At 41.1% G+C, this 14,478-nt stretch overlaps 1 protein-coding gene across 6 annotated transcripts in view; it reads left to right on the top strand.

Annotated features, from left to right (window-relative positions):
• The first annotated feature begins 5,418 nt into the window (after window positions 1-5,418).
• Window positions 5,419-14,478, top strand: part of TTBK2 (tau tubulin kinase 2) — a 75,164-nt gene continuing 66,104 nt past the window's right edge. The window contains exon 1 of one of the 6 annotated variants that reach the window (XM_086891774.1): window positions 5,419-5,759. The gene's annotated coding sequence lies outside the window, so the exon portion shown is untranslated. Of the gene's footprint in view, window positions 5,760-5,809; window positions 6,594-14,478 lie in introns of those variants that run through there. The other 5 variants (XM_086891771.1, XM_086891775.1, XM_086891773.1 and 2 more) reach the window with 5 other exon arrangements.

The following is a 14,478-nucleotide window of genomic DNA, read 5'->3' as shown; positions in this document are numbered from 1 at the left end:
GCACTACCAACTGACCCTTCTTCTCCCAGCAAAGCAGTCAGATATACACTGTCACATTTCTCCGCAAAAGACCTCCTAAACTAATCATTACCTATTCTCAGCTTACTATAAACCTGATGTTGATGCTATTTTTCACACTCCAGACATCATTTGAACTGAACAGTATTACTCAGGACATATTGTAGGGAATTTGAGATTCTCTTGGAAAGAAAAGAGAGTTAACAAGGGAAAAAAAAAAAAAAAAAAAAAAAAAAAAAAAAAAAAAAAGGCTCATGGGACTTTTTGAAGCTGTCAAATAGATAGAAGCCAGAACCCAGACACAGTGCTCTTAGAACTCTTCTTCCAAGGTCCCTCTGTCCCCTGAGTGGTGACTTCATGGTTATTGACACTGTGTCAAGAAATGACAGTTTGTGGAAAAAGACTGAAGGAACTCAGGTGCCTTAGTGTAGAGATGACTGATGGTGAGAGATGAAAATAGTGCTCAAGTAATTTTGTAGGTAATTGCACAGAGGAAAGGAATAAATTCCTTTGGTGGTAGGATATGAGGAGAATAATGGGTGAAATAATGAACAGCCCATATGAAATCCCTTGATTTCCATCAACAAAGTACTTTTAGAACAGGTTGACAAACACTGGCCAGGAGTGTTGTAGGGACAGTTGGTCCTTCCCTGGAAAAAAGGATGAACTAGATGTCTCAAGGTCTGTGGTTTGTCATTTGCTATTAACTAGATACCTGTTTAAACATCTACAAAACTTGGTAGGAGCTTTCTCATCTTTGGCTGATACTTCCTTTGCTACTTGACTTTTTGCCAGAAATGTGAGCTTATCAAATGTTTTTACCTTTCTACTCTTCAGTGAAAGTATTGTTTCTGCCTCTATTTATGCATTAATTTTTGTTACAATTTTCAATAGTTTTTCAATTCTGAGAGTTGGTGTATGTTAACTTACTGACTAACCAAACCTGTGAATTTTCCATCTCTATTAAGTCTGGGCATCTTGCTATCCATATCCTTTTATTTTTTCTTTCTTTCTGTCTTTCTCCTTTTTCCTGACATCTGATTCTCCAAGTTTTTTGGGGGATTTATTTTCTGTAGTCAACTAAGCAGAAACATTATTCAGAACTTCTGACTCATACAGAAATAAATAAATATTGCCAAGACTCCAAAGCCCAGACAAGGGAGTTCCAATGGAAGTGTTTGAAACCAATGAGTCTGGACTTTGCAGGATGAGTCATCTACTCCCATACATGTTTATTTGAAAAAAATAACAGCAGAGTTCAGAAGTTCTTGCACACTGTTAATCATGTCACCCTTCTCCTTCACAGACATATGAATATGTTTGTGTATATGTGCGGGTTTAAATATTTTAAGATTCCTCAAAGAAAAATCAGATCATTCCTTTCAGACAAAAACTATTGATGAAAATTCTCACATCTCCCTTACTACACAAAAAAGATTTCCAGGAAAGCAAACTTATTTTTCCATTGCTATACCTTTTGAGGCCTAGGGAACCTGAATTTGGAAGCATTAGAAACTTATGTTCCATCTATAGACATTCCTGGAAATTCCAATCTATTTCTTCACAAAGATTTTACAAGTGTGTACTCCATTAGATATCTGGGTATTTTCTCATTCTCTGTTCTTTTTTAAATTAAAAAAAATAACAAAAGCTAAAGTGCTGTCTAGTTGTGCCCAGAAATAGTTTGCTGTCACTTTGGTCTTTTTTGGCTTTTTTCTATCTTTTTTCAAATTTGGACCAGTTCTATTAATTGCCTCGTTACACAATTTAACATTTGTTACATTTAATATTAAATAATTATGCATAATATTTGTAATTACTAAATATAAAAAAATCCATATTAAGATGTAAGAATATCTTTACATGACTGGAGATTATTTTTCATACTTTCATAAGTCAGACTTATTAGGAAATCATGTTCATTGCTATGCCCATACCGGCACAATTAAATTTTTTTGTTCACATCTTTTCATAGCAACTATGTGGTTACAATAAAGTTTGGTCTGGCAAGCCTTTGGGATTTGCAGTAATTTCTGTAATTAATCTTCCTGCTCTTTAACTTCAGAGTTTTGGTGAGCAGTACTTCTTGCAGTCTACAGTCAAGTGAGACATTTAGGATTGAATTAAGATAACACACTGTGTTGGGGTTTAACCCCAGGTAGCAAGTAAGTCCCAGCAGCTGCTCACTCACTCCCCCACTCCCTGCCTCAGTGAGGAAAAAAATGGATAGAAAAAGGAAACCTCATGGGCTGAGATTAAAAAAAATAATAATTGAAAAAAAATATACAAGACAATAACAATTAGACATTACTACTAATAATAATTGTAAGGGAAAGAAGAGAGAAATGAAACCCAGGAGAAACAAATGATGCACAATACAATTTTTTACCACCTACTGACTGATGCCCAGCCTGTCCCCCAGCAGCCATTGGCACCTCATGGCCAACTTGATGTTCTGTGGTATGAAATGTCCCTTTGGACAGTTTGGGTCAGCTGTCCTGGCCATGTTCGCCTTCATTCTTGTGTACATCCTCACTAGCAGAGCATAGGAAGGTGAAACGTCCTTGATGTAGAGTAAGAAGACCTCAAACCTAACTAAAACTTCAGCCTGTTGTCAACGTTATTCTCATACTAAATCCAGCACTGTACCAGTTACTATAAAGAAAATTAACTCCATCCCATCTGCAACCAGGACATTTTGCTTTACTAATTTATTTTGTACCATCTGAGATACGTAAAAATCTCCAGAAGAAACAGGTGCTCATTTGCTGTGGTTTACTGCTGCTGACTAACAACACACATTTTTACACTGAGATAGCCAACTAGAACTAACAATGCAAGAGGTGAACAAAGGGCATAGGACAGTTTTTGGCTCAGGATAGCTTTTTCCAAGGGAAATCAACACAATGCATCTGAGCTTAACTACATGTACTATAAAAAAAACAAAACAAACAACAAACAAACAAAAAACTAGAGTAGTTCAATTTCATATTTACATAAGAGATTTTAATGTGCTGATGTTTTTTTGGGTTTGGTCAGGGTTTTTTTGGTGAGTGGTAAAGATATTCTGGAAGTCTGCACTGACAGAGGAAATGCTAGTATCTGTTATACTTACCAACATCTATGAACCTAAAATAGTAGAACAGAAGGCCTTGAAGTACTTCTTGGTATATTTCTGGAGCAGTGAGTTAAAAAAGATTAGATCTTTTCTTTAAGGACTTCCTTCACATAAGTGGAAACAGATTTTCCTTTTGAAAAGGCTCAGTTTTAGTTTATTTTCTTCCTGGCTTGATTTTTATTCGAACCATTCAGGTCTTGTCTGCTTATGAAGAGCATGTGGTAATTTGGAAACTTACAGCTCACTGTATTTCAACTGACAATGAAGGAAAGGCTTTTTGGTCTTTTAAAGCTTTCAGTGTGCAAGAAGACAGGTACTGTTGGTATGGTTCCCATGATACTGTGGATGTCAATGTGAAGTTCCAAAGTGATGGGAAAAACTATGCCCCTTGGATCTGAAATGATGAACAGGTAAACAGACAAACCAGATAAACAAGTTTGTTAAGGCTTTTCCATTCTCTTTAATTGAATCAGAAAATTCTCCTGAAGAATTGTACACCTCAGGCAACATGTCAATTATCTGGGGAACAATAAAGCACTCTTCACAAATGGATTCATATTCATGAGCTCCTCATTACATCTAGCACACAGCAAGTTTTGTTGGCAAAACTTATTACTTAAAATAAGAGGTGGTTGGGGTATTTATCTACCCTCAGTTATAATCTGGGAGGAAAAACACTGTCTACTTTAGAGTGAATGTGAAAAAATTATTTGTTTGGTGCATAAGAAGAGCTGCTTATCCTAAAATAAATGTCACTGTTGCAATGCCTTTAAGACAGATTTGAAGGAATATGTAGTTCCAGTCGAATATTTTCTATCTGAGAAATTTAAGTGCCTTTTAAATGTAAGCAAAATCCTTAATTCCTTTTTGTAACCCAGGAAAAGAAGTACTATTGTGTATAAAAAAAGCAACTTTCTCCACCAATTGCCATCAACATTGGTTCATTTCTATTCACAAAATTAAAATTTCTTCACTCTATCAGCTTTTTTATTTACTGCTTCAGTTGTTAGGACACACAATACACGTATGCATTCACTACATATAGGGAAATGTATGCTTTTCACCAATGTTTATCCACACCACTATGACTAGTGGCCCACTGCTTGAGGCAATTCCCTTTGTTAATGAAGAAGCATCTTCCTAAAACTGACACTGAGCAACTCACAACTGTTGGGGGTTTCACTGCTCCCAGTTCTGGGTAACTCACTCCTAAACTACCAGAGCTAAAATCTTCCTTTTCATAAAGTAGCAGGAGAAGATACTGTTTCCTAACTTTACTCTTTAACTATGATCTCCTTGTGATGAACGAAGAAAAGGCTTAAATTATTCACACTATCTTCTTATCTGGCTGGCAGTAGGGAAATAAAGGCACTTTTCTTTTTTTTTTTTCCCACTTAAGGAAACTTCAATGTGGTGAACGCTACGGTATGTTTATACATAGCATCATACAAGCTGCTGTGAGCAGAGCAAATCTGTCCTTCCTCTTTCCCACAGCACAGGCTTCTTCTAGGTGTGCCAGATGGATCCAGCCTCTGGGCTGACACCGTGGCCTACAAGCACGTCCTGCGGGCTGTTGTGCGATGACGGCACCCACCGAGGAGCGCCCGCTCCGTGGCCTCACGAGTCCTGCCTGCAGTGAGGAGTCACCTGTGAGAGCGGGAAGCCTTCCCTTCGAAGGCCGTACTCACCTAGGCACGGGACACATCCACCGTTTCCTACTGTCACTCTGCGGAGCCCAGGGGTGCCCTGCTGTGCCCCAGCAGGACCCCTGCCCCGGCCTCTCCTTCCTCGGCCCTCTCGCCCCACCCGCGGCCGGGCAGCGGCCTGCGCCCATCAGGCCCCGGGCAGCCCGACCAGGCGCGGACGGCGCGGCCGAGCCCCGGCTGCTGAGGCGGAGGTGGCACCGCAACCAGGACCCAGCTTCCCGCCGGCAGCGGCCCTGCGGCGGCGAGCGCCCAGGGCCGGCGCCAGCCCCTGCACGGGCGCTGCTCCTCGGAAGCTCGTCGGGAACGGGAACTCCGGCGCCCACCCCGCGGCTCGGCCCCAGGGTTGCGCGGGGGCGGCCGCGGCTGTACCGGAGCTCGCCGGCTCAGCCAACCCGGCACCGCACAGCGCCGCGTCCAGGTGCGCCCGCCCCCGGCGCCGGACTGACCGCGCTAACAGCCAATCGCCCATGAGGAATCTCAGCAGCTGCCCAATCACCGCTCCGGAAATGGGATGTGGGCGGTGCCCCGGGGGACAGCGGGCTCGGTGGCGCCGCGGCCGAGGAAGGGCGAGCGCGGGGGCGGCGGCGCGGGCGAGCGCGGCCGGGCTCCGGCCGGCACTGCCGCAGGGATGGCGGCGGCCGCGGCGAGGGGCTCAGCCCCCGTGAGGAGCGCTGCGAACCACCCCGTGACCCTCTGAGCGCCCTCCGCCTGCGCGCTGCCGTTACCCCTCCCCGCGGGCCGGCCCGGCTCTGCAGTCGCCATAGAGACCGCGCCGCACGCCATGGGGCGGAGGCTGGGCCGGGGGGCGCCGCTGTAGCCCCCGCCCCGCGCCGCGCACAGCATCCCCTGTGGGGCCGGGGGCGCCGCCGAGACTCGCCGCGCCGCCCCGAGGAGCCGCCGCCTCGGCCCCGTTCCAGGTGAGGATTCGCGGTGCTGCGGCGCGGCCGCCGCCGTTACCCCGCGCCCCGTCCCCGCGGGCGCTCCGGCCGCCTCGGCGGGGCGCGGCCCGCGGGCTCCGGCGGCCGCCGGCCCGGCCCCAGCGGCTGCTGCGTGGGAGCCGTGTCGCGGTTTCTGTCCCCGCGGGAGAGGGAGTTTGCTGGGCGCGGGAGCTCCGGGGGCCACGGCCCGGCCCGGGGAGCGCTTATTCCAGTGGGGCAGGACGGGGCGATCCCCTCCGTGGAGTTCGGTCGGCAGGTCTGGCGGGCTCCAGCAGCAGTCAGCGCTGCCCCGGCCTCTACGGAGAACTCAGATTTATAGGCACCAGATTTTTTTTTTTTTTTTAATTTTTTTTTTTTTTGTCCCTCCCACTTGCTGCAAGAAGGCAAATGGTACAGAAATTTACGTGTTCTGACGGCGGAAGATCTCTGTTTTAAAATAGCTGCGTCTGTATTTGCAGCTCTGGGTTGTGGCATGCGTGTGACGGCTGCTGTGTGGGCACGGCTGGATGGGAAGCGGGCTGTCTGTCGCCTGGCGCTCTAAGTGCTGGAGCCATTAGCGGCACTTGCATCGATCCGTGCATACAGATATGCCTGGCTAGGCCGCGGGTGCGCGCACCACGGCGCTCGGGGGAACACACAGACTGCGTGTGGAACGGCGTTAAAAATACGTTATTTCAAGTACTTTTAGCTTTTCAAAGGGGAAGTGGGAAAGCACCTTGTTCCCAAGTCTACAGATGATCTCTGGAGCTGCAGCGGCATCCTTAGGCTTCTGTTGTCACTCTAGAGCAATGAGAGGACAAAGCTCGCTACGAGGTTTGTAACCTCTGGGGTGAGCCAGAGCAGTTGGAAACAACTGCTAGTGTAAGTGGGGGTGGGAGTGCAAATAATTATAATATTGATGTATTATCGTGGGGGTGGAGGGAGATGGACACAAAGAAATGACCCCGGAGTACACCACAGCCTTTTGAGAACCTTCTACCGTGTTTATAATCAAGCCGAAAAGGGCTACAGAAAATGAGTTATAAAATTGTCTGTAGTGGCTTTTCTTAGTTAGCCGCGTGCACAACCAGTGTAATTTCAGCTTAAATGTTCTGAATTAATAAACTATATTGCAGGAATGTTGAGAGCTTTAAAATAAATCATACTCTATTTATTTAAGTATCTTAGCCTTAAAGTGTGTGGTTAGTTTCTGTGTTGTGGTTCTGGAAAAAATTAGTAGATTTTTAAAACGCATTCTATGTAGTTAGTGCCATGCCTCTGTTGAACACATGCTACCTATGCTTGTTAGTTCATTTTAGCTGGGAAAACAAAAGGTTAGGACTTATTTTGCTGCTCTTGTTTGAATTTTGGTAATGTTTTTTCAAGTCTTAATTGTATGAATTCATGATACAAAAATACCCAGCATTTTTATTTTGTGTTTATGTTGTCCTGAATACTTTCTTGATGATGATGATTCATTTGCTTTACAGAGTGAATTATGTTTAACAAAGTAGTAGAACTTTCTTAACTTATTAAATCAGAGGTATACTTGTTAACATTTGTTTGGCCTGTCAAATTAGATACAGTAAAGTTTGACTGCAATAGTATGAGTAGTCATTTGTCAAAAGTTATTTTGAAAACAGTGCATCAAGATACAGTTTAAAAAATGTAAAGATGGAACCAATTTAATCTAAAAAATACTTTGTTCTTCTATAATATATTCTTGATGTACCATTATTTATTTGAAGCTCAGCATCTTTTTAAACTTCCTGTTTGAGAAGGATGAGGTTAGAATAAGAACAAATTGAGCGACTGGAATATCGTGATGTCGCTTATGTTTAGTGTAGTCATTGTACTGCTGCTGCATCCTGCAGGCTCTGATACTTCTGACATCACAAATTCCAGAGAGGCTTTTCTCAGTGTGGCTGATTATATCAAAAAGATTTTTGAGTAAAACAGAAGAGAGATAGGAGCAGGGTTTTCCTTGTTCTAAACTGGATTCTAAACCATCAGTTTCTACCAGTGCTAGATCTATATGTACAGAAGGTTAAGCATTTGTTAAGTATGTGAAGTTGCAGTGTGTGGTATATTAATATACTACTGTGTTTTCTGTTTTAGTAAGGGCTTGTTTATCTAGTGGGAATGAATTGGTACTTTACAAAGGAGATTGACAGTTTCTGTGTATTCCCGTGTCTTGCCTTGTCTGTTTCTTTTTCTCTGGGGAAGCACTACACAAAGCCTTTGTGTTAGGCTGGAGGGGAGGAGAAACAGCTGCCTTTTCAGTACAAGACACCAGGATTCATCATGGTCTCACAGGGATGCACAGTTGTGGCACATGGACCAGCCACTGTCCTTCCTCCCTCGTTCTGTGAAAAAACTCTCAGCTCAAGAAACCTGAGCTTCCTTTGACTGATCTCTCTGAGCAGTGTGTTGTGCCATGGATTTAGCAGATCAATCTGAAGGGCCAATTGTTAGCGTATTGATGGGCAAGAATTAAAACATACAAAATTTCCAAAATACAAGGTTTATCTTAAGGAATTCAAGAGCTACGGGTCATGTGTGTTTAAAATTTTCTTGTTATGAGCTTGACGTCTTGTTCAGGATGAGAGTGAAAGAAACTTTTTCAAATCTTTCACTTGGCTGCTTTTTTTTTTTTTTTTCCTTTCTGTTTAAGAGTATAGTATCTAGGGTACTTAAGGGGGAATTAAACATGTTAATTTTTAAAGTGGAAATAATATATATGTTATATATAAAATAAATGGGACAGTTTCATTTTTCTGCTTGCCATGCACAAGTAGAGTGCTTTAATGCTTGTACTGTATTCTCTGTCATGCAGTGGCAGAATAAAGCTTGACTTCTCTCTTTTTGTTAGAAATATTGGGTACTATCTAATGTGTATTTTAGTAACTATATCTTGTATGTTCTTTCATAAAACTTCTTTGAAAATATCATCTAGTCTTTTACTTTTCCTTTACAGCTACATTTATTTATTAAAATTTTAGAAGCAGAATACTCCCCTCCCTTTGCTTCAGTGCTAGGTGTTTAGTAGTGTGCTTTTGAGAGAATCTAGTAACTGGGATTTTTCTTTTTAAGCTGCTTATGAAATTGAGATGCTATTCTTAGCTGTTTAAAATTATAGTCTATCATTCTCTATATGAGCTTACAGGTTACTAGTCTTGAAACCTAAGTAGTAGAAAATTCAAGCAATAAAATCTGGCCTTCTGGTGCTTCACCTCTTCATCTGGTTGAGAATTATTTTCCCATTTTTGAGATGTTGTGCAAGTCACAACTTTTGATCAATTATTTTTCAAAATTATTTTTCAATTAATGGAGCTCAATATTGGAAAACTTGAGAAGTTTTTTTGGGGAGAAGGGAAAGATTTAACTTGAGAGGAGCAAGGAAAGGAGGGCAAATTGAGAAACTGAAGAAGTCTTGAGTGTCTTTAACAAAACTATTTTGTCAAAAATGTAAAAATATTTTCTTTATTATGTTCAAGCGTGTTTTCCTGTGGTTCTTGTCCTGTGTGTTTGAGAACTTTTCATCACAGAATTGCATCACTCAATTGTTATTTCATGCTGTTGCTTTTTGTCTGAAGAGATTAATCAATTATTGAGAATTGCACTGATGAGGAACTCCATCCGCTAATTTTACTTCCTTTTGGAGAAACGTGTGTATGTAGCTTAGCCTTGCATTTCAGTGCAAGTAGTAGTTGGAAGGGTTGAAGGCCTCTTTCATGGATGAAGTTTGCCAGATTACTGATGGTATTGGTAAAGAGAGTAAGTTTATTTTAAAGTACAAAGCTGTCTGATGTGTAAAGAAAGAGTAAAATATGCTGAACTTGCTTTGGGAGCTCGCAGAGGATGTCAAATCTGTTTACTATGTAGCCGTATTTTTCTGTCCTGGTGTTGCAAGGGGATTAGTTACTTGTTGCAGGTACAGGTTACTACTGTGGAGCTCCAATGTGGGAAAGCATAAAGAATCAGGTTTTGTGTCATCCCAGTGTGTTTATAGTTTTTTATACACTTCTCCCATAACTGAAGTTATAACAAATAAAAATTTGTTCCACTAGACTCATCCACAGTTGGGAGAAATCTTGCCTTTCAGAGCTTGTGTCTTTTTAGTACTTGGGAATTGTCTTCAGTCAACAGCTGCTTATTGATTCTGAGCGGGGTTCATATTGCTCTCTGTCACTTCCCAGATAATTCTCAGATAGTACCCTGAGACAGAGCATGACAGAAGCAACAAATACTAACGTTTTAGTGAGGGTTTTAACAAAACTTATTTGATAGAATGTTGTTCAACATAGTAAGAATTAGATTGCTTGGTTATGTGGTGTATCAGCAGGATGTGTCTTGTAGCTGTCAACTTTACTTGTTGCCATAGTAATGCTTCAAATGCCACTCGTGGCAAGCAGTGTGACTTCTGAGCATATGAAGTATGACTCTAGCTTTGCAGTGTTGAAGAATTAAAAAAAAAAGGAGGCAGTGATCCGTAAATAGAATATACTTTTCAACATATAACTGGTGACTTTTTAGAATGTATTTGTATTCTTAAGTTGAGTTATAAGCTGCCTTGAAATAATTATTTTCTTGTCTTTCAATTTATAAGCATCTTGAGCTTAATAGATCTAGAATGGACATTATCAACTGATAGAAAATGTATCAGAGGAAGAATGACTGTGTTCTTCCTTGAGTTTGATTGAATTGAATGCCCTGTTCATATGTGATGCTTTGATTTTCCATCTGCAGTAGTCTATAAATAAAATCAAAGTATAATTCCCTAAGTCAAGTCAGCCTAGAACAAGCTGTCATGTTGTAGTCTGAGAGTTGAAGGAGAAGAATTGACTGGATCACTGTTCTTTTTCTTTGTGACATTCTGTGCTTTTTCATTAAAATCTAGAGATTATGATAATCATGATGGTTTTGGGTGAAATTACAGTTTTGAGCAAGGCAGTGTATCCAGTCAGGAAACCTGTTGAATAATTCTTCTAGTTAGAGAAAAATCTTGAAAGAGTCACAGGATAGATTCGTATAAAGAGAAGACTGAGTGGTCTTGTGGGAGCAACATGCTAGCTAACTCAGTCAGGTCTTGTCTTGATCAGCCAAGAGCTAAAAAATTGATGTTGAAGCTGAGGAGCAAACTGTGACCCTCCCATAGTAAAGGAGATGTGTGCAGGAAAGAATCTCTGTTATTGACTGGTGATAGTTGTTATTTATTTATGGATGTACATAGATATAAGAATATTTTTCACATGTTAGCTCCTGCAGATGAAATTGCACATTACTGTTAAATCAGTCTAACAGTTGGCTGCTGTTTTTAAGTGGAAAATTATGTTCTCTGCCTGAGCCTTTTCTAGTGCCCATTGATCTCTGAGCTACACAGAGTCAACTCACTAACGTGGCAGAGAATGATTGTAAAAAGGGAGTTTGTATTTTTTTTAGGCTGATACATGTTTGTAACTCTTGCTAGGTCATGCTGTTATATGCAACTTCACCCTGAATGCATAGCTGAGATAGTCATAACCAGATCCTTTCATTTACTGTAGCCTGTGTGCTCAGCTGACAGGTTTTCCTGCCTATTGTCAGTTCAGGGAGGACACGAGAGAAAGAGGAACATTTTACATGGAAAGCTGCTTTGAGGTGATGGTGCACTTTCTTCTCCATAAATTTGAAGGAAATTTGGCAGGCTGATAATTTCAGGCTGGACATGCCTTCCTGTTGTTCTGATATGTTTCATTAATTTTGAGCCTAGGATACCTCAGACACGTGGAAGTGCTTCTGTATCTTTCCTTGATCAGTCAATTTTCCCTTTGTAATCAGGGAGCAGCTGTACTTTGTCTGGCTTGTTGGAACTGGCAGTTAATACTTCAATTCTATTGTGAGGCCCTGCATCAACATGTAAAGGCTCACTGAAATATTTCTTTTTCCTGGAGTAAAGGTTTGGACAGAATTGATTTATGGTCTGAATCAGGACTGTGGCTGACATATGAGTAGTCATGCAGTAGCTGTTGCTCATATTTGGGGCTGACATTTTATAAAGTGCTTTTATACTCCTTGTTCTGAAACATGTAAAAGCTGAATCTTGGTCTTAATAAATAAGAATGTAGTTATTACTATTCTTAACTGTATTATTTCTATTCTAGCTTCTGATATTACTAAAAAAAACCCCGATTGTACACAGATTTCACTCATATAATTGAATATTTCCCGTTTCTCAGTAGAAATCTCGTAACCCTGCTTGCCATACAATTGTGTGTCCACATTATGCTTTTATAGAGTAGAAATTACTTGTTGTTTAAATAACAATTTCAAAATGCAGAAGCATCTTACCACAGTTTAAAACTGAATATGCTCCAAGCAAATGTAATGACTGTTGGTGTCATTTTTTAAAGAAAAAAAGAAAAGGAAAATACTTACAACTTTTGTCAATAGAATTGTATTTCGTATATGTAAATTCAAGAACTTAGAGAATGCTGTCAATGTAGGGTTATTACACTCTGCCATTATGGTGTCATGTGTAACTGTTTCCATATCTACAAAATTACATCTCCTCTCAGTCAATCTGACATAAAACTTCTATTTTTTTAACAAATTATTGGTATAGATCAAGTGTTCAAACATTCAAAATATACAAATATGTCAGGTTATAGGTCAACAATACAACCAGGATTATTTCTGTAGCCCAGGCTTTAGTTTGGAGTGATTTGGAATTGAATATTTTTATTTACATACAGCCAGTATTTCCTAAAACATGTAACACTGTTATGCAATGCTTTTTATTATTTAAGTAAGAGATAAAATGAAAGCCTGTAAAGGTTTCTGAGAAACGTTGCTCTTTTGTTTTTGGAAATAATTGTACATTTGTTTGGAAGATAGTTAAAATCTGATCTTGCACTGTTCACTTTTCTGATGTGTAGGAAATTCTTATAATTTTTGAGAGTCTCTTGACCCCCATGTTTGTAATACATAAACTTAGTGATTTTCATGCCTCATCATTCTGGCATGTTTTGTTTTTTCAACTGATCCCTGGAATGTTTTTTCTGAACTTAAGATAGTCCCAGCAAACTAAATATGCCTAGGATAATTGTATTTTCATAATGAAATGTGCTTGTATAATTAATTTTCAAAGACAAAAACCTCATCACTTATCTCTGACTGTGTGAATTGTGATCATTGAGGCTAACTTTGTGTAAAACCAGCTTCCTATTACTTCTCTGAATTATGTGTGCCAGCAGTAGTTGATTGAGAGTATATAGTGTGGGAAGTCATTGTGTTGTCTTTTAAGAATTGTCAGTAATGAGGAATCCATTGAAAGAGTTAATCAAGTATTCTATGAGAATATCTTTATTAATGAAAAGTAAAGATATTTGAGATATTTGTATGTGTTTAAGGAATCTAAAGATTCAACCTTTTACTTGTACGATTTGTGTGTCAGGATGAAGATCTATTGCAATTTTCTTGACTAAAGCAATTTCGATTAGATAATCTGAAGGAACCAAGTTTCGTAATTTTGAACACCAGAACTGAATATGATATTCTGGCAGCAATCCTACCAGGAGCAGATAGAGAGGTATTATGATCTCTCTTAGTATTTATTTTTCTATTCATCCATAGTTGTCATAACTTTAATACTCCAGCAGATGCATATATCAGAAGATTGCTGATTGCTGCATCATGTTAGGTGATGTTTCCATTTATTCTTTGGTCCTTGTTGGATAATGTCTTCTTTTATCTAAGTTGGCACGTGTGTAGTTTGATTTCTGTCTGTGTAACCTGTTGATGCCATTTGTCCTTTATCACTTCCCGATATCAGTATCAATTACAAACTTCATAATTTTTTCCTGAGTAAAAAAGTTTCAGTATTAAGTAAGAAATTGCTTCCTATGGGAGTAATTAGAGGATGCTTGTTCAGTTACCTTATATTTTGGGACCTATTATTTAATGTATGACCTATTGATTTTCTGGCAGAAAGAGAAACTGTACTGTGTGATATAAACTTAGATGTCTTACAGAAGCATGAGTGCCATAGTAACTATTATTCCTATAGGCCAAACTTGTAATGCCATAGTAAAAAGTTGATGGGAAGGGGAAATTAATTGAATGGCTGTAGTTATAGTGTCTTGCTTTAGCTCTTTATTAGTCAAGTCCCCTTATTTGTCTGGGATTGTCGAGCTGATGGCCCATAGTTACCAAAGTAGTTTCATTTATCCTTTCCAAACTTTAGCATCGGTTATCTTCTGGCATATTCTGTGCTTCAGAAACCTTTAAATCAGAGATCTCCTTGAAAATTCCTATTAAAATACAAGCTATTCAAATGTGTTCCTCTCAACCTGTGTGACCTAGTAGCATGTCACTGACATTTGTGGTGGACTGGAAGGCGCAGTGCGGCTCCGGGCTCCGCTCGCTGTCCGGCCGGAGCTGGCCAGGGTGCTGAGGCACCCGGCCTGCCGTGCCCGTGCTTCCCAGAGCCGCCCGGCCTGCCGTGCCCGTGCTTCCCAGAGCCTCTCAGCCTGCCGTGCCCGTGCTTCCCAGAGCCTCTCAGCCTGCCGTGCCCGTGTTTCCCAGAGCCGCCCGGCCTGCCGTGCCCGTGCTTCCCAGAGCCGCCCGGCCTGCCGTGCCCGTGCTTCCCAGAGCCTCTCAGCCTGCCGTGCCCGTGCTTCCCAGAGCCGCCCGGCCTGCCGTGCCCGTGCTTCCCAGAGCCGCCCGGCCTGCCGTGCCC

This window comes from Cyanistes caeruleus, chromosome 6 (genome assembly GCF_971803275.1).
Source record: "Cyanistes caeruleus chromosome 6, bCyaCae1.hap1.1, whole genome shotgun sequence".
In the NCBI taxonomy this organism is placed as follows: domain Eukaryota; kingdom Metazoa; phylum Chordata; class Aves; order Passeriformes; family Paridae; genus Cyanistes; species Cyanistes caeruleus.
The sequence above is the reverse complement of the archived record's forward strand: the minus strand, read 5'-3'. Positions and strand labels throughout refer to the sequence as shown.